Below are 23,732 nucleotides of genomic sequence, written 5' to 3'. Positions count from 1 at the left end.
ATTCTAACTTATAACTCTGCAGCTATATCAGACATCAAAACATACCCAGATCATAATAATAAACATGCGTCAGTAGATCTGATCTATCCACAGTCAAACCATATGAAGATAATCATTCCAAGCCTTGAGATCTCGTTCCATCATTCATCATCCTCCACATGAGTGAAACCTTGGTTCAGATCACCAACCCATAACCAGCACTTGGATCTCACACTTCCTCAGATCTTCATCACTCACACACTCTTGCACCTTGCTTCCTCTATTTGCCTAATGATCTTCTCCTTATATAGCCTTAGGCCCTTTACAATACCACGGTCCAAAACCATAGTAACACAATACCATCAACTTCAAAACTAGGGATCAACACGTCCGTCGAGACGCCATGGTCCAAAACCATAGGCACAACTTCCAAGGACTAACCGCCATGGACCAAAGGTACGTTTTCACATACACGCGCTTTTACTGAAGCCAACCTGCGTGTACACGCGACTTTGGCTTAACGAACCTGCGTGTATGAACTGTCTTGGCCTGCTGTACTCAGATCTGTCCTCTGATTAAGTTGCCATCACCTGTACCAACCTCTGAGTACCTGTACCAACCTCTGAGTGAGTTGCCATCAAGGACAACACTTGAATCATAATGCCAACATATTACCACCCTCCCTCCTACGTCATAGGCACGTCATCATGACGTCATCTCACCGATGCCCGCCCCCGCGTCCCGTGGCCCTCCACGCGGACCTGCCACCGCATCTACCCGCCACCATGTCCTGCCACCCTGGCGGACACCTCAGCATACACGTCACCTCCGTACCCGGGCCCCGCCGTGACGTCATGCTGACGTCATCGGCGGAAAAGCGCCAAATGCATACTTTTTCCAAATTTGACGTTATAAACGACCAAATGAGCCGTTTTCGGTCATTTTCACGCGCAAGAGAAGTATCCGTTGCCAACCAGCTGCTGCGAAATATCTCCGCCAGCCATCAAATTCAACATTTCAACCACTACAAGTTTAGAATTCGACGGCATTAAGCCTCCACAGCCTGGCCCGCGAGCTTTCAAGCCAGTTTTTCCAGGTATTTCGCCAGTTTTTCCACTTTTACCCATGCATTCCAATTCTCTGTAATATTCACCATTAAAAGACTGGAAAAACTCCTGAATTCAGCTCTGCCTGTTACCAAAAGTAAGCCCAAGCAACCTGCACCATCCCTGAACTATAATTTGACATTGGAGCGGTCATTCCACGGGCTGAAACCGTAAAATTGCCCCCGAGGTGCTCGGCATTGTTCCCTTTTGCCAAGTACAGGCCACCTGCATTCTTACCAAAGAAACATCACTATCTCTGCAACTCGCCATCTAGCAATTCACATCCCTGTGAATTTGCAGCAAACTACAAAAGCCAGCTTACATTTTCCACTGAAAGGAGGACACCAGACTGTGTTTACAGTTGACTTGCTGCTTAAGTCTTTAAGGACTTGTCAAACCATTACCTCTACCTGTATAGATTCAGATTATATCATGGCAGCCTCTGCATCCTCTTCCCTCAGTGTTGCTCCACTAAATCAAACAAATAAGGAGCTGGAGGCCTTGCCATTTATTGACAAGGATTGTCTCATTGAAGACTTTGAGGGAAACAGGGACTTCTTGCAGATCTTCACTCAACTGAGGGAAGACTATAAGGATGGGCATGGTACACATGGGATATGGGAGTCAAACCTACCCTATTACTGTCTCCCAGCTGTGAATGTTTTCCCTGAAATCATTCACCTATGTGCTGAACACTATGATGTGCAGCACAGAGCTGTCAATACTCCATCAGGGAGGATCCTCTTCTACATAAATGCTGAGTCCATCAACAAGATGTTGCAGTTTGATCAGACAGAATTGCTGATCCCATTCTCCATGAGTTATTTGCTGGAAGCTGGTGACAAGATGACCAGTGAGGAGGTGCAAAAGGTCACCAGGACCTTCATGAGACCTGAGTGCCAGCCTACAGGGCCACCTCCTTATCTGAGTGTACATTTCAATGATGTAGGCAGGCTGTTACTAGACATGATAGCCTATGTATTGGGATACCAAAACAGTGAGCATGTGGATAAAGCCATGCTAGTGTTGCTGTCTGTTTACAGCCCACGCCAACCCCCTGCCCGAAAGTATAACTTTGCTAAGTTCATAGCCAATAAGATTCATGATCAGTTGAGCAAAGTGGACAGACAGGGGGTCTTCAGATACTCAGCTTACATCTACCACCTGTTCATGTTTCATCATTCTGAAGCCTTCCCATGCTACATCAGAAGGCTGGATCATAGAGGGGAGAGAAGATCTGTCATCTTCTGGACCTCAGTTTATCACAAGGTCACAAATTCACCCTATACCTACTGTGAATTTGTTGACCAATTTGTGTACCCAATTTCTTGCATGCTGATGAAGTCCCCTCCTCCCAGAATATCTAATGAGATCAAGAAAGCTCTGCAGCTCTCTAAGAAATATAAAATAGGTGATTGTTACCTATATGAACACCATACTGTATTCAGAGTCTATGGCTGTGAGCTCTGTCCATACAGGCTCCCCAAGTATGTACCTATGAGGTTGTTTGCCTTGGAGTATTACAGGCAATTAATTCAGTCAGACCTCACCCATTTCCACAGCTCCAAGAAAAAGGCCCACCTCAATTTCAAAAATGAGTTGGGCCCCTTCATTATGAACAAGAAGGAAGGATGGGAAGCTGCAGACTTGATCCTCAAGGACAAATATAAGTTGTCCTATAGTTTTCGATGGGTCCCTTATGACCCTCAAGGTTTCATCACTGCTAGGAGAAATAAGTACAGGCTCCTAGGTATTAAGCACTGCCACTACCCACACATAGAAAAATATGACAACTTACAAGAATGGCAGCTGGACACTCCATCTGAGAGCTTAACTGAAGAAGAAAGAATGCTTAAAAATAGGAAAGAGCTTGAGAAGACTATTGACCTGGATTATGTGCAGCAGGTACCTTTCAGACCGCCTCACTCAGTGGGAGAAGGGACCTCAGTTACAAGGACTGCACCACAGGCACCTTCTACATCAGCAGCAGCAATAGATAAAGGAAAAGGCAAAATGGATGCAGAGGATGAAGCAGGAAAAGAGCAGCAAACAGAGCAGCAAACAGATCAGCAAACAGAGCAGCAACAAGGACAAACTGTTCTGCCACAGACTGGGCTGCCAGAGACCCACATAATGCAAACACCGCCACCTCAAACTGAGCCATTGACTGCCCCAATTTTGCAGACCCCAGCACATGAAGAGAGGGGAATCAAAAGAGAAAGAGAAGAGTCCACTCCTCTCAGTGGATCCTCCCACCAGCCAGAAGCCAAAAGGAAAAGGGCAGACTCCCCAGAGGTGGAAGACATTACTGAAGATGTCTTGAACAGCACAGCAAGAGACAAAGAGGGCAGCCAGCACACAGGGACAAGCTCCTTTCTGCAGGAGCAAACTTTACAGCTTGGCTTGGAGGTATCCTCTCCTTCACAACAAAGCAAGAAGCCCAAGAGCACCAAGGCTTCTTTCAAGAAAATAAAGGCTCAGAATGAGCTATTGAGGGCTGAGGTATACAAACAGTTCATAGATGCTACACCAGCCCAGCAAGAGAGACTGATGTCTGTTTATGACATCCAAGAAGAAAAGATAATATTCAGTCATTTCAAGCCCAAAGGGCCGCAGCCTAAGACAGCTGCAGATTTCATAAAAACAAGGGTGGAGGTCCTAGCTAAAGATATACATCCCATGGACCAGATTGAACTCCACAAGCAGACTGGGGAGATGGTCTATGCCACCTTGGTAGAGAAGGCCACATTGGCCCATGAGCTGAAAGAGTCCTTAAAGAACACCAACACTCAGCTAGATTTTGAGAGGATGTCCTCTAAGGCCAAGGACAATAGAATAAAGTCTCTTGAGGAGATCATTATTGATCTAGGGCATGATCCTAGTGATCCAACAGGTGTAAAGGCCCTCATGAAGAAGAAGGATTTTGATCTCAATGCATTGAAGAAGAGGTTAAAGCTGCAGCCCACAGAGCACCCTCAAACAGCTGAGCTTCAAAAGCAAAAACAGGCTGAAGACCAACTAGACCTCTTATTGCAGTAGGACCAGAGGATCCGTGAATTAGAGAAAGAACTGGAAGGAGCATTACAAGATAAACAGGGAGAATCTACTGCCCAAGCTCCTCCAACTACTTCCACCACAGCAGCAACTTCAGGGGCAGTAGGGACCACCACAACAGAAGCAGCAGACACAACAGGAGCCCAAGATGCCAGCCCAAGCATAGAGGAATTGACCAAGGCTGTCAAAGAGATGGAACTCCAGGCCAATGAAATAAAGAAAGCCAAGGAGAAATTGGCAGAGCTGGATTCCAAATATGACAAGTCTAAGGTAACTGTGGCAGAGCAGGGCAGAGAAATAAAGGCCCTCAAGGACAAGATAAAGGCCTTAGAAAAAGAATTGAACCTAGAAACAGCTTTAGCTGAAATAAAAAGGATCTTATGGGCCAAAATAGGCCAATCTATTACCCAACAATGGAAATCAATAAAAACGATACATCAGCAGATGGAATTGTTGGGCCAAGCACATACAGAAATCAATAAGGCCAAAACACTGCTGGGAAACAAACCAGAACAGGCCAACAGAATGATAGACTTCCTCAACAGGCAGGAACAGGAGGAACTGGCAGCCATAGGTATCCCTAACAGAACAGAAGCCGTTCTCACTGCCAAGAAAGTTCTCACTCTCAGGAACTATGTACAAGCTGTGGAGAGGAAGTGCAATGAGATCAGAGCAGATGTGGAGGAATTCGGGATCAAGTTGGCAGAACTGCAAGCAAAAGGCCTGCCCAGCCTCCTAACTAGTACAGGAAAATTAGTCTCCCAGGATCAATTTGCCAACAGAATGGCAACATACATTGAGAACCAGATTACTGCATCTAGCAGTACATCTGAGCAGACAGGGCCTCCCTCAGGACAGAGTTTATATGATAAACTAGGAGGCCTATTCTTTATTGAGAATGAAGTGAACCACCTTTTTGAGACTCCTCCTAATTTTTACAAGTATACAGAGGCCGATGAGACCTTAATAAAGATTAGGAGGCATCAGATGCCAAAGGAAGATTGGTGGCGAGCAATGCTTCAAATTCTGCCACAGTAGCTCCAGCTGTTTGGTTACTGCCAGCTCCAGGTCACTATCAGACAAACAGAAGGATAAAGTTAGCATTAAAAGCAGCTGAATGCTAACTCAGCATACAGACTATGACGGCTAGCCAAAAGATAAAGAAATGCGCAAATTTTGGCGGTGTACCCTTAGCCGACTCCAAGAGTCACCAAGACAGCAGTCTCTGACAATTTTCTGATAGCTAAGGGACTAAAAAGTAATTACAGCATTTACTCTCTCAGCGGCTGCCCTCTAGCAGTTGGCTGAGCATTTATGGAACATCTACTTTCCATTCAGATATTTTCCAATGTAAATTTGTATATATACCCCCCTTAGTAACGCATAAGGGGTTGGTAATTTTTACTCTAAGGCATGTATACTCTGTACTTCCAGAAAAGTTTAATACAAAGAGCAATTTCAGCTCAGTGATTTCCTGGAACTCTGGTGTCTGGCTGATAATCTAAGTGCTGTTGCAGAATCCCTGTGTTGTCTGGTGGAATGATATGTTTTCTTTAAACTCTGTTCTGTTTCCCTATGTTATTTCACTTTCACGTTTTCATCATATCTAGCAATAAAGAAAAGGAATAGTTCAGGACATGTTTCTTCACACCCTGTGCTCAATCTTATATTGCTGCCAATGTTTTCTTCAGGATTAAAACGGACATGAATTCTTAAATGCTCATGTTATATTTAATTCCATGTTGTGAATGTTATCTAGAAATTCTTCATTGCTTCCAGGTAACAATTGCTTTCTTTCATATCAGTTTACAGAAAGATCCTTAATTGCCTTTCTTATCCTGAACATATCACACCCAAACTCGATTTCAAAGCATTGTTCCCCAGACAATTATCCTGCTCTGCAGTTTTCACTACTGTATCAACACAGCACACCAAACCAAAGGACCACTGACTCCATTGCCCAATGTCATATAAGATTATGGTAAGAGTATACAAGTTTTGACTGAACTTTTTCCAACCAAACAATTAAACCAAAGTTGAACTTCACAGCTAGCCTAAAACACCAATAGAACAGAGACAAATCATTAAGAGAGAGCCCTCTCTGATTACAGCTTGGCTAGAAGCTGTAATCCAAAGATTGGTTAGTGGTTACCCCGGCCGTATTCCCTTGGGAGTCATAGGGAACAACCTGGGTGTTAACACAAGCCAAGTCAACATGGTTGTTTTGATTGGGGATGAGGGGTATATTGGTGCACATGCAGTATAGTTTTCAGGGTATTAGTTTCATCTCTGGTGTTGCTCCATTGCTAACAGGCCTGGACAGTACCCCGATGGAGTCACGCAGGAACACAGGCATTGCTCCGTTGCTAACAGGCCTGGACAGTACCCCGATGGAGTCACGCAGGAACACAAGCATTGCTCCATTGCCAGCGAGCCTGGTTAATACCCTGATGGAGTTACTTGCATCACCTCTCTATGCAGGGAAACCTTTCTCTTCTTTCACCTTATTCATTTTCATTTTGAAAATTTTCATTTTTCATTTTCATAACATGTGCATAACACTTATTCATTTCAAAGGCAGAAGAGGGATCTCGAATTATTGAAATCAGAAGAGGTTGTTCCTTCAGAGAAGTAGTTTATATATACCTCTGATGTGCTTGTTAAGTTTTTCCCCCTCACCTTACTGTACTTGACTAAGCTGACAAGGATTAACCCAAAACAACTGACTAGAGTAGGTGACACTAGTTAGCACGCAAGAGTTGTGTTTTCACCAAGGTTCACTTTGAACAGTATGTATTTTCCATTGGCATTCATGGAATGAAGATAACAAGTTGTTCATACATAGGCAGGATGATAAATAACCAAGTAGTGATAGTTGCATAAGGCCTCTCATACTTTACCCATATTGTTTCAAGATTCACACACAGTTTCATGCGAAACTAACCTATGAGTGCAAAACAAGAAAAAAAACACAAAGCAAAAAAAAACAGGAGTAACTGTGAAAGAAAAGCGGAAAGGAAACAAGCAAGCAAACAAACAAACATGTAAAGCAAGTAACCAAACAAGCATGCTAGCAAACAACCCAAATAAAACACTATTCCTACTCCTAAGCTAACGGTGCATGGGTTTGATCACATGAAGTGATACTTCCAATGCTACCACCAGCACATTGGTTGACCCATGTTGGTGAAGGCATGGTTCGCGAACAACACAACTATGTGAACCAACAAACATGAAAGATATAACAATGAAGACAACACACTCCAAGTTTAAAAGTGTCCACGGAATGTAAGTAAGTGCAAGTGCATGACATGTGATCTGTGGACTTATTGTGGTGCTGTGAAGCACTACGTGCAGCTGTTAAGCACACACATACTATTGACTATGACATGCAAGCAAATGAAAGAAACAAAGACAACTTGCGTCATGCACATGTGCTTGCAATGTAATATTCGTCCAATGCATGAGCGATGGGATCTTGTAGTTTGAGTGGAGGAAGTTTGATTTGTGTGTGAGGTTGATCTTCAATGCATACAAATGAGTGATGAGCAGCCTTGGGTGTTTCAACAATTTCTTGATCGGAAGTGAAACCAACCTTAGGATAGCGAGGGCCTGACATAACCATCATCTCGGGCTGAAGTTCCTCGATACTCTGGGGGTTTTAGACTTCGTCGACAGATAGATCATCATAAACAGGTGATGATGAGCCTCATCATTGAGTAATTATATGGGCCTTAAATTACCTTAATTCACCTCCTAGCTTAGTCAAACCAACTATTCTCACAACTTATTGCATAATTTTGATTATATTTAGTTTATGAGATGAGTAGTGTTGGATATTTTGCTTTGTGGTCTAATGTGCATGTAATGCAAGAATAAAGGATAAAAGCAAGGAAAATGCAGGGATAAAAGATAAAAGTAAGGAACTATGGTAAAGACCTTGGTAAAAACTCGAATGGGACAAGGGACAAGAATTACAAGAGGTAAATCCTCCTCATTTACTACCCCTCCATTCGAATATCCCTCCATCAGCTGAAAGTACAAACAACCCCCCCTTATAGAAGGCAGCCAAGCAAGTGAAGGTGCAAATAGCCAAATCAAGAGTACTAGAAGGCAGCCAATCAAGTGGGAGTGCAAACAAGAAAATCAGGTTTACTAGAAGGTAGCCAAGCAAGTGAAAGTACGAGTTTATCTTGAGTTGGGAGCCAAGCCTCCCCACTAGAAGGTAACCAAGCTAGTGAAAGGAAAAGCACGAGTTTAGAATTGGGAGTTGTGCCTCCCAAAATTTTAAGGAAGTCATTGGAGACTTCAGATGTATCAGTAGAGAGGCTTACGACCTTAGTTTTTTAGTTACCAGTAGTTATGAAGAGTTAGCAAGAATTCAGAATTATCCTTGTAGAACTCTACTTTGTTTTCAAGCTGCAAGTCTTGTAACAATTTTTGATTTATAATGAAGATGAGTTTTCTTTTTAGCTAGCACTAAGTTAACTCAGAGGGTTGAAGCTCTTGGGTTAGGACCTGACCCTAGCAGCCAAAGCTCCTATTTATTGTACTGATATGCTAGCATAGATTCCTGTTTTCTGTTCATTTTCTTAATTAGATGCATTTTCATTACAACACTAGCATAACTTCATGTTTTTTTTGTTTATTTTCTTAAGTAGTTGCATTTGCATCACCACAATATAGATTATATGATTCATGTTTTAACTAGTTATTTGTTTAAGTAGTTGCATTTCCATTACAGAGGTTTATTGCTTAACTGTTTATTTGTTTAAGTAGTTGTAGTCTCATTACAACAGTTTAGAGTAGATTAGTTGTGTTTCAATTTTCTTCATTTATGCTTTCATTCAATTAGTAGGTTAGCAAAGAAAATATCCACAAGGTTGCCCACAGGTGTCTCGGCATCACCTCCTCCCTCTGGGACCATGACGTGAGGAAGAAACTCTGCAGCAACCCCAAAAACACAGGGTTTTGGTTTTCACTGGGAGTTTGTTGTTTAATACAGTCACAGGGTTCATTAAATTGTTACTTGGTTCATTCCATGGTCATTCAGTCATTTAATGGTCACTTATTCCTCCACCCTCTTTCCCAGATCTCACACATACACCCATTCTCCTTCAGCATGAAACGCCTGAGCGAAAGCTGTTAATTCATGTTTAAATGCTTTTTACCCATAGATTACCTTACAAAACAAAACCCAACCAATCATCACCCAATTCAATTTCAACACTGACTTTATGCACTTTAAATCCCCACCATTGACCTGCCTTGTCTGATCCGATAGCTTTCGTGCACCCGCTCGCCAACTAGCTTGGTCAAATCTCCACCATTGATCTACCTCGCCAGATCCGACGGCTATCATGTGATATCGCGTGGATTTCTATCCAATCATTATCAGCCAGAGGACATGTGACAAGAGTGGTTTCCCCGTGCTACGTGTCGCCTAGGGAGGCTAATCATGTAAAATTTTAGAAAACTAATTACAGCTTTGAGGGCACAAGATAAACATCTTACCGCCCTCCAAACTCGCTCCGTCATTTCCGCACATTTTCTTCTCCCGCTTTAATCTCCACCGTCGATCTATCTCTTTATCTAACAGCTGTCACTTCACCCGATCACCAATTAACTTGGTCGATCTCCACCATTGATCAACCCCGCCTAATCCAATGGCTATCGCGCCATATGTCGCAGATTTCTGTGCGACCATTATCCACCCAAGAGCATGCAAGAAAAGTGGTTTTCTTGTGATACGTGTCGCTCGGTAAGGCTAATCGCGTGAAATTTCAAAATATAGCTTATGGTTTTGAGGGCACACTAAATACAACTTACCACATCCGAAAACCCGCTACCAATTCCGCAAGTTTCTTTTGCCCATGATATAATCTCCACCGTCCATCTAACGATTAATCATGTCTGTCCATCTCTTGACTTAGCCTCCATGATATAATCTCACCTATCCATCTTGTTAGTTAACCATGTTCGCCCATCTATCTACGTACCCTCCTGTGATATGATCCTAGCCATTCATTTACCTTTCACCCGCTTGATCCAACGGCTCTTATGCACTATTGTTCATTACATCCTCTTTTGACCAATTTTGATCTCCGACTACTCTTCCGCTTAAACATAGACTTAGCTTAGTTTCCTTTGCTTACCCCTTGGTTTAGTTTTGATGCTTTTACTTCTGTAACATAGAGAATTAGTATTAGATTAGTGATTGATCTAGTAATTCTACTTAGCATACTTGTTTAATTGGTTAGCTAGGGCCTGGTGTGATTTTAGCATTACATGATTTTTTTCTTCATTACTGCAGTAGAGTAGATCCCCCTTAGAATAGATTTTCTCTTCTTCCATCAAAATAAATCTTCTTCTAACCCTATAGAAGTCTAGCTTGGAACCCCTGGGGTCTCTTGCTAGATGAGCAATAACAACAGGTAGTACCTTCACTTCTACTTATGCATATAGCACTGTCACCTCCAAGTTTGTACAAACCCTTGGTTGATAAGTAATGTTGGTAGCCCTGGGAGTTGCAAAATTCTTGCTGTAATACCTAGGCTCATCACTTTTTGGTGCTGTTGCTGGGGAGGTGTCAGAGTAGGATGTGAATTATTTCTCCTTCTTCTATTTCTAGTCTCTAACTTTCTTTTCTTCTACTTCTAGTCTTCAATTTTCTTCAATTAGTTTATTTCTGCAAAAGTAATCTAGTTTCTTTCTTTCATTTGTCATTTATCTTCTTTCCTTTCCATTCTGCAATCAGCAATTTCAATTCAGAAAGTAGTTTCCTTTTTGTTAATAGTTTTTCATTCAATTAAGCAATTTCATTCTGCAAGTAGTTTTCTTTCTATTAGAAGTCTTTCCATTCAATCAGCGATTTCATTCTGCATGTAGTTCCCATTCTGTTAGTAGTTTTTCATTTAATCAACATTTTCCTTTCTACAGAGTACTTTCCAACTTTAAAGAAAATCTTACAAAAAACAACCCAAAAACATTTCCTTTCATGCCTCATAGGAATAGAGATAATTCAGGAAAATTCTTGCCAAATACCCCCACTACATCCAACAGTCAACCTTCTCTCTTCTTTGGTGACTGTGAATTGGAAGAACCTTTAGGTGAGAAACCTGACATATTTGAGGAACCTATAGGGGAAGAAGAAGAGGAAGAACCCATTCCTACTGAACCAATGGTTGAAAACCAAGATGACAAAGGAGATAGAGAGAATTGAGGGTGCCTTCCCCATTAGGGAAATCAATGGGGACACTAAAATGAAGAATATAAGCCCCTCTTCTCTACCTCATTTCCATGGCTTGACCACTGAGGACCCTGACACTTTCCTATTTGAGTTTGTTGTTATATGCTAAACGTATTACTATACAGAGGATGAGAAAAAGTTAAAACTATTTCCATCTACCCTCAAGGATGCAGCATTGTGCTGGTTCATGGGCTTACCTGGAGATAGCATCATAACTTGGGCTCAGATGCAGCAGGCCTTTAACAATAAATATCGAGACTATTGTAGGTCAAAGGACACTAAAGAAGAGATTTTTAGGATGACCATAGGCCAAGATGAATCCTTAGAAGACTATGAAGAAATATTTCAGCTCAGTTATAAAAGGACCAGGTGCACACTTGACCCTAAGTTGCTAAAGTTGGTCCTGCTTAGAGGAGTAAGGGAGGATATCCTAGATACCTTACATTTGTTAGCAGGAGGATATATCTACCAACTACCCTATGAGGATATCAAGACTGTCTTTAGAAACCATTCTAGGGCAACCAGGGAAAAGGGTAGGAGTAGTCATCCTGTGGCCATTACAACATCTTCCAACTCATCCATCAAGGGTGAAAATGGAAATATGCTGGAGGACTTCAAAAGTGAGATGCTACAAACCCTTTCCTTGCAATTGGATACCATGAATATCAAAAGGAAGCAAGAGAAAGAAGAGAGAGACTTGGCCATCTTTTGTCCTAGACCTACCAAGAGGCATCCTAGGAATGAATGACCATTGAACTGTATTGAGATTTGCTCAGTCTGTGAAGAAAACTACTCCACAGACAAGTTCCCTTCTTGACCTGGACTCAAATTTGTATATCAAGGAGATAAAGGGGTCACTGAGCAGCTTTTCTACATCAACCAAAGGATACCTCCTGGGCCTAGACCATACTAACAGGGTATGCAAGGATCATCCCATGCATATTACAGACCCAACCAAACCACATCTATACCTCCTTGAGGACCCCCTGCTCATCCTTCCTGGTCTACACCCCCTCCTTGGTCCTATGCATCTTAGTCTCATTCCTAGCAAGCCACACAGTGATTTCAACCTTACATTCAACCACAACATCAGTGGTATACCCCACCCTAGGGGTGGAGGCCCCAATTCAACAATGTTCCAGCCCTATTTCCTCCACCACCTACCCAACCACAACCTTGCACTTGGCTCCACCTAAGAAACCCTAGATTCCTACCCAGCCAAATCCAAACCCAAACAATAGGCAGGCTCAACAAGGATACAGTGGAGAGACATCATACCCAGCTTATGCTATATAAATCTAGAAGATCAGCCTAAGATCTAGGAGAATTATCTAAGATAACCAACCTCCCTCTCCACATAGGGAGGTTAAGGAAGAAAGAGAGGAAAGAAACCTTAAAGAAAATCCACCCTTTCCTAAAAGATTAGCCCAACCACTCCAGCCTACCCCAAAAGAAACTGAACTTCTGGGAGAATTGAAGAATCTATGTGTAAAGATCCCCCTTCTCCAGGAAACCGAAGATGTTCCTATCTACAATAAGTTGATTAAGGAGAAGTTCTTCAAGCATCCAGGAAGAAGAAAAATGGATGCCACTACCATTAATGTCATTGGTCAGTTATCTGACTTAATGCTGGGGTGCCAGGTAATATGTCCAAAATACTTGGACCCTAGAAGCCCTGTAATAGATGTGCACATCAATTGCATCATTGTCCCACACACTCTGATTGATCTTGGGGCTACCATTAATGTGATGACCAAGGACACCATGCTCAAGCTCAACCTCCAAGGGTCATTAAGGAAAACCATAATATTTCTACAACTTGTAGACCATTCCACAGTCACCCCTGAGGTAATTATGGAGGATGTGATGGTCTACATTGACTCTTGGGAGTACCGTGTAGATTTCCTAGTTCTCCAGCCTAAGTGTTGGGTAGCAAAAGCCCCGTGCAATGGTCATGGGGCACAAAGCCTGAATTTTTGGTAAAAGACTCCGTAGGATGCACAGAGCAAGATTTGTAATAAGTTGAAGTCAAAGGGTAGTTCACCAAAAAATAATGTAAATAAATGTAAGTTGAGTCAGCCCGCCCATGGATCACGGTCCATGCAAAGGCATAAATAGAGTGAGGCTCTATGGGTAGAGGTAGCTAAGTTTTGTTGTATGATCTTGGATCTGAAATGTAATGGGTTTTTTAGGAGAAAAATCTATAAGCGTCTGTAAGTCTAAGTCGAGGGTTTGGGTAGTGGATAGAGGCTCTACAGCTGTGTGCGTAGAGGCCTGGGAGAGTCTACAACTGTGTGTGCAGATCCCTGCAGCTGAGTGCATAGGGAAGATCTCGTTGTATTGGTGAAGAAAGTAAATAAATGTAAGTTGCTTTGGTAAATTTTTCTTAAATCTAAAGTATCATGGATCTAGCCTTTTGTATGGTTAATATCATTATTTGATCTATGTGCATATGCTTACATTTTGAATACATGTGAATCTGCATTTAATCTAAGTGCGCGAACTAGATAAATCTGATAAATGTTTGCTTAAAGACCCTTCTAAGTAATACTTCATCAAATAGATTAGATTTGTAACCAATGCGTTAATAACAAGTAAGGATTATTCTGGATCGGATCTATGCGAAACAGGCCAACGCAATGTTGTAGATGGTACGCGAAACCTCCAGATCACATCTAGACATCCCAAGGGCGCAGAAACTTGGTTCTAGCACCCTCCTCTTCTACCTCGAGTGAGACCTCAGTTTGAGCTCCACGGACTGTTGTCGAAAGGGCCGGTAGCTATGGGATTTGTTTGGAAAAATAATTCTTCCAACCTAGGTTAGGCCCATATAAGCCAACAAATGGTTCCATTCCCAGGACTGAGATCTACCTAAGGGGTGTCTGATGTGGGAACACTGGAACCCTACAAAGAAAGGGATTGAAAAGTGGTGGGATCTGAAACTCCACATGTTCGCAGTTCAGGAAAAAAACCCGCAAGTATTAGAGGAAGATTGGTTGGACCATTATATATTCACAGATATTCACGAAATCTTCTTCTTGTCATTTTTGGTAGAACTGTATGAGTGGATCGCAAGACTAGCTGACAGTGTGGGAAGGTGCAGATTGGACTAGCCTACTGTGTGGACCCCGGAACTGGTGTGCAGGCTAGAAGCCACAAAAGATAAAATCATGCATGCAGTAGATCATTGGCTGGTTCGGGTAATAGGAGGATTTATTACCGAGTTCGCGATAGATACAACTGTGAGCTATAGCGAAGCAGAAGGGCGGTTTCATCAAGGACCTAGGGGTAGGTATATAAAATGATTGAATACTTAGATTAAGATGTTGTTGTGTGAAAAATAGATTATGTGTGTTTATTGATGTTTGGAGTAACGAGGAGCAGAATAGGTTACCACGGAATGAGAGGAGTAGAGAATAGTCCTTTAGCTTCTATTTCCCGGGAAAGCGAGGAGGAGCTCACAAGGTTCTCACCAGGGAGTGTGGTCTAGTTGATCAGGGAGCACTTCCCACTCATACCACCTCCATCCACACCACCCCTTGCATCGCCTTCATCAAATCTGTCCACACCAACCCTGGCCCCACCTCCAACCCTACCACCACCAGAATTTGGGATGGTGAGTGCAATCAAACTGCCAATATTTAAGGGTGTAGGGAATGAAGAACCAGGACTATTTTGGTTTGTGATACAGTTTGTATGGGATGCTGAAGGCATAACAGATGAGAACATCAAAAAGACCACTCTAGTCAGTGTGCTACAAGACTGCACATTGACATGGTACATAAAATACTCAACCAATCATCTGAATGAGGGAATAGTGGCAATCTAGGATGCGTTAAAGAAAGAGTTTGGCCGACCAAAATGAGAAACCCAGTCAGTTATTGGGTTCAAGGAGATCGTAATGTTGCCTGGAAAAAATCTATGGGATTTAGACCAAAGGTTAAAGAGCACTATTTGCGAGGCCAACATGACCTTGATAGATGCACAACATTGCGTGTGGTTTGTGGCATTATTGACACCGCATTTGAGGACGACTCTGTCACAACAAAAGATCTCAACCCAAGTTGAGGCATTGGAGACAGCAATGAGGTTGCACAAAACCCCAATACCAGATCCAGGGGTGGGAGTTTAGCAAATCCACACACAACTTCAAAACCTAAGTTTACAGATGAAAATCTTGAAGCGAGAAAGAGTGTCCTGAATGGAGGCATGTGTAGAGGTAGGCTGTATTAAATGCAAGAGCCAGGGTTACGATAAGGACCATTGCCCTGTCTTCATGAACTATTTGGCATTGGGAGGCTCGATGCCACTAAAATTGGAGGTACAAGCAGGACCAAGTGCTGCACCTACGCTCTGGTGCGCGATTTGTCAAGTGGGTGGACAACACGCGACAGATAACTGCCACCTTTTACAAAAGTATACCCAGACCTCGCAGCTGCTGTATTGCAATTTTTGTTGATTAGTAGGACATGATGAGTGAACGTGTCGAAGTTATGACTTAATGATGGAAAGGACCCTAGCTTACTGAATTTAGATTGAAGTGTGAGGAGGATTTCAAGAATGTGGCCGAGGAAGAGGAATGGGGCCCAGGCGGGGCCGCGGACAGCTGATCTGTTATAACTGTGGAGGGTCGGGAGACTATGCTCGTGATTGTACTAACCTGACTGGGATGTCGTGCCCCTATTATGAGCAGTTCAATCATGAGATGGTAGACTATCCAACATTAATTTCCCAAATGCATGAAAAGGGAGTGCTATAATCTCCCCCAACCCAGAATGTCCAGATGATGTGATCAAAACCTTGTGAAGAGGATCCCAGTATAAATATGGTACTGAGGAGTGGTGCAACTACAGAAGTAAATTCATGAGAAGAGCATGCAGAAAGTGAAAAAAGGTGTGACACTCCTACAAAGGAACCTAACTCTAATCTAGAACCGGGGATGAAGACGCCGAGAGAAGCTTAGAGGAGCTTCGCGAAAGCCTCTACTCCAGGTAGGAGGGATCAAATGGAGCCAGGAGTGGACCCCTCCATGATTACTACCTTTCTCGAAACCTGCATGAAACTGCTGCATGATAGTAAAGTCGTTCAAGGATTACAAGAGTTGATCATGAGGTGCATCGGATCAGGTGAGCCGCATGTAGTTCAGAAAATAGGAAGACATGCTCTGCGCACCAGACAAGAAATGAGACTGACAGCACAAATCAGTGAGTACAAAATGGATCAAGTCATCCTGGACTTAGGTTCAGATGTGAACGTATTACCTAAACAAACTTGGGAGCGCATGGGCAAGACCACATTGCAATGGTCCCTGATTTAGCTATGAATGGCCAACCAACAAAAGATCTTACCAATGGGCCGACTGCAAGGAGTGACTATAGATATTGATGGTGTAAGTACACAGACCGATTTTGAATTCATAGATATTGTTGATGACAGTAATCCCTACCTTGCATTGCTCAGAATTGATTGGGCAATAGACATGAAAGGCATCATTAACTTAAAAAGGCAGAAAATGACGTTTCGAAAAGAAGTCATTGCGAGTAGTAGCTCCATTGGACCCAACAGAAGGAGAATGCTACACCGAACCCGTGTGGGACGAGAAAAGTGACGACGAACTAGATTGCATCTATCAGATAATAGCGTGAGATCAAGATTAGGTGCATTCCACAGATGATGGAAGAATCTTGTGGGAGTGCGATAACACCTGCACAGTGGATTCCGATGAGGAGATTGAGCGGTGGCAGAACCAGTTGTAGGAAGCTACGACACTGAACTGCAATATGATGATTTGATCATTGCGACGTGTAACCACCAAAGTACGAAGGCGGCCAGTAGAAAGCGATGCAACAGATGAAAGGCAGCTCTTCCAGCTTGGCATGTTATGCGTAGCACGGGAGCAGCATAGTGTGTTGGAAGACGTGTTGCGTGCACCTGGAGGGGGGTCGCAGAAGCCAAGATGTAGGAGGCAGTTCCTGGTATGGACTGGAGGATGGGCACGACAACCATGTTGGTATAGAATGGTCACTCATCAATGATGAAGGATATGGGTGCACATCAGGTGACCATCAACCCACCTGGATCTGCGCGGAATGAAGGCTTTCACAACCCTGTAGGGAAGTCTCTTTACGATCGAACAAACCAACAAAGATACATCCCACCCTACCAGTGAAAATATCTGTGAAAGGATTCAGCAGCTCTGGGTAGCCATTTTGCGTGGTAAAATGCAACTTGGAAAGTTATAAGCAATAGGGGCCAAACTCCAAGCACAGAGTGCGAGGCTGGATGAAGCAATTGATAAGCTGCAGTTATAAGTCACCTACACGGAGGAACTCATGAAGGGAACGGACATGGCTGGCTCTTCTACCCTGCTACAAGCAGCGACGCTACTAGAATGGTTGTGCTTGCACCCCGGGGAACAAGGATGCACACACCGCAATCTGTTAGCAGAATCGAGGGGACGCCAAGGGTGCTCGTAGCCTAGGCTAGTTGGGAAATGGAAGACCCGCGTGAGGGGTTTTCCCACCTGACTATCCATAGGAGGCCTAGTTCCAGTGCCCCATGCAGTTGGAAGAGGGCGCAAGACTATAAAACAGGCTACTACGAAGCTGCGTGACATGGACATAACATACATACAAGAACCGCACTTGCGTCCCTCTAGATTCACTGCTACGAAGGAAAGATGGAAAGCGACCATTGTAGGTACTGTTCATGATATGAACGGCCATTTAAGGCACACTCAAGTGTGTGGTGGTTAATTAAGGCAGAAGAATAACCGCCAAAATCGCATTCATGAGCTACTGCAAGGGAGAGCAACCAATTTTAAATTTGAAATCATATATAAGCATAGTAAGGGTCATGCCACCATGATTTACCGTCCTACAAGAAAGTCGGCTTGGGTCCGAGACAAGGGCAAGATGAGTAACAAGAAACTCGAAGAAAGTCTGTGGTTTCAAGCATTGCCAAAAAATTACCGGGAAGAAATCCTCAAAGCAAAAAACCCTACCACAGATAGTCCACAAGAAGCCATGCTACAAGTAGCCGAGCTCCCTAAATCACCCCGGACGCTGAAGACCAGGAAGGACCCTTAGGTTCTAAAACCAGTAAGAAGGTTGTCGCGACACCTACACTTTACCAAGTTGACAATGGAGTAAAAGGGTAAAACTATCACAATTGAAAGCGACGAGGAAGCAGAAGGTTCTCCCACATATGCTGAAGAAGTAAACCCTGAGGAGGATCCCATCCAGCCAATGCAACGACCCAAGTATATGTCTCCAAGTAAGAGGAAGGCAAAGGTACCTACAAACCTGGATGAAGTCGACACTGTACTCGATACCCCGGCTCTTCCAAAAGAAGCCCCAATGGAAAGCTCGGTGGTTGGACAAATTGTGACAATGAAATTCAAAGACTGGGCCCTCACAGATAAAGTAAAATTTCCCCACCTAGCGATTGACACATTGATGGAGCAGAGTGTAGAAGGGACGGTGACAATGCTACAGCCAAAGGAGTGGCTGTGGAAGGTGGACAAAGCGGGGTTTCTCTATCTCTTGTCTATTCCTCACTTCTCCAACCCCTAATCACAATGTTGGTCTTAAAGTAGTTGCTCTATTTGGTTCATGAGGAAATATTATAGGTTGGAAAACCCATTCGCATCACAGCTGAACTTCATCGGGTTTTGCACCTTCCCCATGATGGAAGAGACCCCCAGGAAATTGCTGATAGAATTGGTGATGTCACGATGATAGAGAACCTGAAAAAGAAGTATAAGCTAGTGAAGGGGCAATGAAGATACATCATTGATAGCATTTTAGATAATGTAGTCCACGTCGCCACCCAGTTGCTGGCCAGAAAGTAATGAGGAAATTCCGTGGCACTGAGGTTTCGACAGTAGTCATTGCACTCGCTGAGGAATGTGCAGCTAGAGTATAGTTCAATTGGTCACAGTTCCTTTGTGAAGAGTTTCTGACCAACTACCGAGAGGTTCAGGAGGAGTCCAATACCTTCCATTATGCGTGGCTACTCCTGTACATTATGTTGGTCGATACTAACTTACTCGAAGACAACCAGTTTCCTGTCTTGGACCCGGAGTGGCCAGAAGCTGCTAAATACGCTTCCCTCTGGGCAACAAGGGACGCGGGCTGAATTAAAAACATCAAAATCTTTTAGATACTGATGGACATGAATGTGTGCCAATGGATTAAGGAGCTAGCCCACCTATCCAACAAGATCTGTGAAAGCATGAAGCATATTACCGAGTTTAAAGTAGACATGCATCGTATCTACATCAGGGGGCGCAAGGACCCGGAACGGGCATGGACCTCACTCCACTTTATTTCCATTGATGATGTTGTTGACGAGGTTGTGGATACCTGGCCACTGGCACGGCACAGACCAGAGGTGTTAGAACGCAACGAGGCCACTATCTGGTAGAAAAAAGAGGAAGTTAAGTGTGTTGTGCAACAAAAGCGAAATGAATAGCTTGTCGTGGAAGTTTAGGTAGCTTGGGAGGCAGTGTTAGCAGCAGTGGGAAAGACACCACCAGGAGGGGCTACGTCAACAATGAGAAAAAGAAGTCAGAAGCCACCCACTGAGACGGCTGTGGACAAGCCACCAGCAATTGGCACGGATTCGCCTTTGAAGTGGCCAGCGCAACCAGAATGGCTGAAGCCACAAAAGAAGGCAAAAGCATCCAAAACAGATAGCGGAGTGACCACCTTAACTGAGGAGGACCTAAATGACATAGAAAACACTGTTTAGGATGCCGCTTGGGATGCACTCAATGAGGCCATGTCAGAACAATAGATTGTGTTGGGGGAACTCTGTATGTAGCTACAGGAACTTGGAACAAGGATCACGCCAATAGGCACCAGCGCTACTTAGGGGGGTTCCTGGTATGACAACCGTTGAACCATTGTTAAAGGCCCAAATGGCTCATTCCATCACGACTCCAACAAGAGCATTTATCACTACAAATGCGTAGGACCCAACTATGCTAAGATGACTTATAGGGTTGGGACTAAACATGGCTGCTCTATCGCGTGAAAGTTTGCAATAGCTCCAGGATAACGCCACAATCAAGCTCTACACCAGGTCTGGCTGCACCGAACAAGTACTCCAGGAGCATAAAATTAATATCGAACAACTGTGCCTCTAACGAAACAAAGCAGTCACATAGAAGCAACAGGTGGAGAAGCTAGTAGTGGAAGCCTACTCGAGTGCTTGTGAGCTAGAGATTGTGGTAGAATTGCCTATTGAGACACAAATCCATAAATTGGCTACTGGGTTTTGACATGCAAAGGAGGAGGACGTGTGGATCTAGCTCGAGCTTAGCTTAATGATAGCAGATTTAAAACTACAAGTTCCACTGTCGACACCACCAGAGATCCTAGAGCAACGCAGGAACATTATTACTTTGGGGCACGCGATGCTCACATGTTCAATGGAGGAATGTACCGAGCTGCTAACTCAATCGATTGTTACGCTCACCTCTCTTTAGGAGGATCCAACACTTTGCTGATTGGAAACCGAGGTCCGCGAGCTCCAGCAAGCTTACGATTAGATCAGAGGAACTGTGCAGACCATTTCTATTACACAACACTTGGCTAAGATGCGAGAGGCTTAGGACCTGAAAATCCAAGTTGATGCCGCCAAACAAAAGGAAGTAGTGATTAAAGCCTATCTCCAGCCATGGCTGGATGAGGCATTTGTGGTTTCAACCACCATAGAGCAAAAGGTAGGCCACATGCAGGCTGAGTATGCCATTATGGAGATAGCAGAGATAGGGATTGAGGTGTCAGCGACACATGTGGAATGGATGCAGCGAATGATGGAAAAATTTGCTGCCAGCACAAGCGATGCAGAGAGGCTGCTAACCGACCTTCGTGCAAAGTTGGCCGAACCAGCTGAGTGACTTGGGACGAGTCACGATGATTCTGTTGGGGGACTGTTGGGTAGAAGAATCCCCACACAACGGTCATGGGGCACAAAGCCCAAAGTTTTGGTAAAAGACACCGCGGGATGTGCGGAGCTCGATTTGTAATAAGATGAAGTCAAAGGGTAGTCCGCCAAAAAATAATGTAAAGAAATGTAAGTTGAGTCAGCCTGCCCATGGATCACGGTCCATGGAAAGGTATAAAGAGAGTGAGGCTCTATGGGTAGAGGTAGCTAAGTTTTGTTGTATGATCTTGGATCTAAAATGTAATGGGTTATTAAAGAGAACAATTTGTAAGCATCTGTAAGTCCGAGTCGAGGGTTGGGGTAGTGAATAGAGGCTCTTTAGCTATGTGTGTAGAGGCCTAGAAGAGTCCGGAGCTATGTGCACAGACCCCTGTAGCTGAGTGCACAGGGTGGATCTGGATGTATTGGTGAAGAAAATAAATAAAGACAAGTTGCTCTGGTAATTCTGTGTTAAATCTGGAGTATCGCGGATCTATCTTTTTGCATGTTTAATATCATTGTTTGATCTATGTGCATATTATTACATTTTGAATACATGTGAATCTGCATTTAATATAAGTGCGTGAACTGGATAAATTTGATAAATGTTTTCTTAAAGACAATTCTAAGTAATACTTCATCAAATAGATTAGATCTGTAACCACCGTGCTAATAACTAGTAAGGATTATTCTGGATTAGATCTGCACGAAACAGGTTAGTGCGACATTGCAAATGGTGTGCGAAACCTCTAGATCACATCTAGACATCCCAATGGTGCAGAAACCTGGTTCTAGCTCCCTCCACTGCTACCTCGAGTGAGACCTCAGTTCATGCTTTGTGGACTGTTGCTGAAAGGGCATGTAGCTGCGGGATTTGTTTAGCTAAATAATTCTTCCGAACCTGGGTCAAGCCCATATAAGCCAACACTAAGGCTAAGCTTACTGGTTACCATCTCATCCTTGGGAGGCCATGGTTGGCCACAGTTGATGCCTACATTAGCTGCAGAGCTGGGAATATTACCATCAAGAATGGGCATATGTCCAAACAGTTAGTCTTACACTCTCCTACTCAACCCTCCCTAAAACATGACTTAGCGTTATGGTTGGAGGAGGAGGAAGAAGATGAGCTTTATTCTACCCAACTTTACACTTTGGAAGCAATCATAGGAGGAGTACAACAAGAGGAGGATGACTTAATTGAACACCTTCTCCAAAGTCCAACTCCTAGTTCATTACCATTAGAAGAAGAAGTAAAGGAAACGTTGAACAATCATCAAATTGACTTATGCTTGGCCAATTCCAACCCACTCTCAGTCAAAACCATAGAATTTGGCCTAGAGGAAAATTTGAAAATCAACCCATCTCTGTCTGCTCTTGAAGAGGAAAATCTATGCAATATGTTGAAAGAAAACTTAGAAGCCTTCACTTGGAGCTACAAGGAAATGAAGGGAGTACACCCCTCAGTGTGTACTCACCACATATACATCAAGGAAGGTTGCAAGCTAGTCAAACAACCACAAAGGAGAATGAATCCAACTCTTAAAGACATGGTCAAAGAAGAACTGCAAAAACTATAGGATGCAAGGTTCATTTACCCTATCTCTAATAGTGAGTGGGTCTCTCCTTTAGTGTTAGTTCCCAAGAAGAATGGTAAGTGGAGGATTTGTGTCGATTATAGGGAGTTGAAAAAAACCATAAAGAAGGATCATTTTCCCCTACCCTTCATTGACGAAGTACTAGATGGCTTGGCAAGGAAGAAGTTATTTTCTTTCCTAGATGGATTCAGTGGGTACAACCACATCCAAATCTTCCCAAAAGACCAGGATAAAACCACATTCACCTATCCTTCGGGTACTTTTGCCTATAGGGTCCTTCCTTTTGGCTTATGCAATGCTCCTGCCACTTTCCAGAAAGCAGCTTTGAGTATTTTTTCTGAATTAGTACATGATGCTGTAGAGGTGTATATGGATGATTTTACACCTTATGGCTGTGATTTTCAAGAAGCCCTAACTAACCTAGGCAAAGTATTACAAAAATGCATTGAAATGAACCTGTCTCTTAGTCCCAAAAAATGTGAATACTTAATGACTGAAGGGATTGTACTAGGTCATTCCATATGTCAGCAAGGACTGCAGGTAGACCGAAACAAATTAGCCATCATCCAAAGGGTCCCACCTCTAGAGAAGTAGAGAAATGACAAGAGTTTCTTAGGGTTAGCTAGATACTACAAAAGGTTCATAAAGGACTTCAACAATTTGGACTTTACTTTGTTTGGGTTATTGGCCAAATATTCTGAATTTATATGGTCAAAGAGTTGTCAAGATGCCTTAGACATTCTAAAGGGGAAGTTAACCACTGCACTGATTCTCAGAGGCCTAAACTAGGCCCTCCATTTTCATATTCATGTTGAT

Source organism: Pinus tabuliformis, chromosome J (assembly GCF_031772625.1).
Source record: "Pinus tabuliformis cultivar Carrire ecotype Pingquan chromosome J, CPIR1, whole genome shotgun sequence".
Lineage (NCBI taxonomy): Eukaryota > Viridiplantae > Streptophyta > Pinopsida > Pinales > Pinaceae > Pinus > Pinus tabuliformis.
This window is presented reverse-complemented; position numbering follows the sequence as displayed.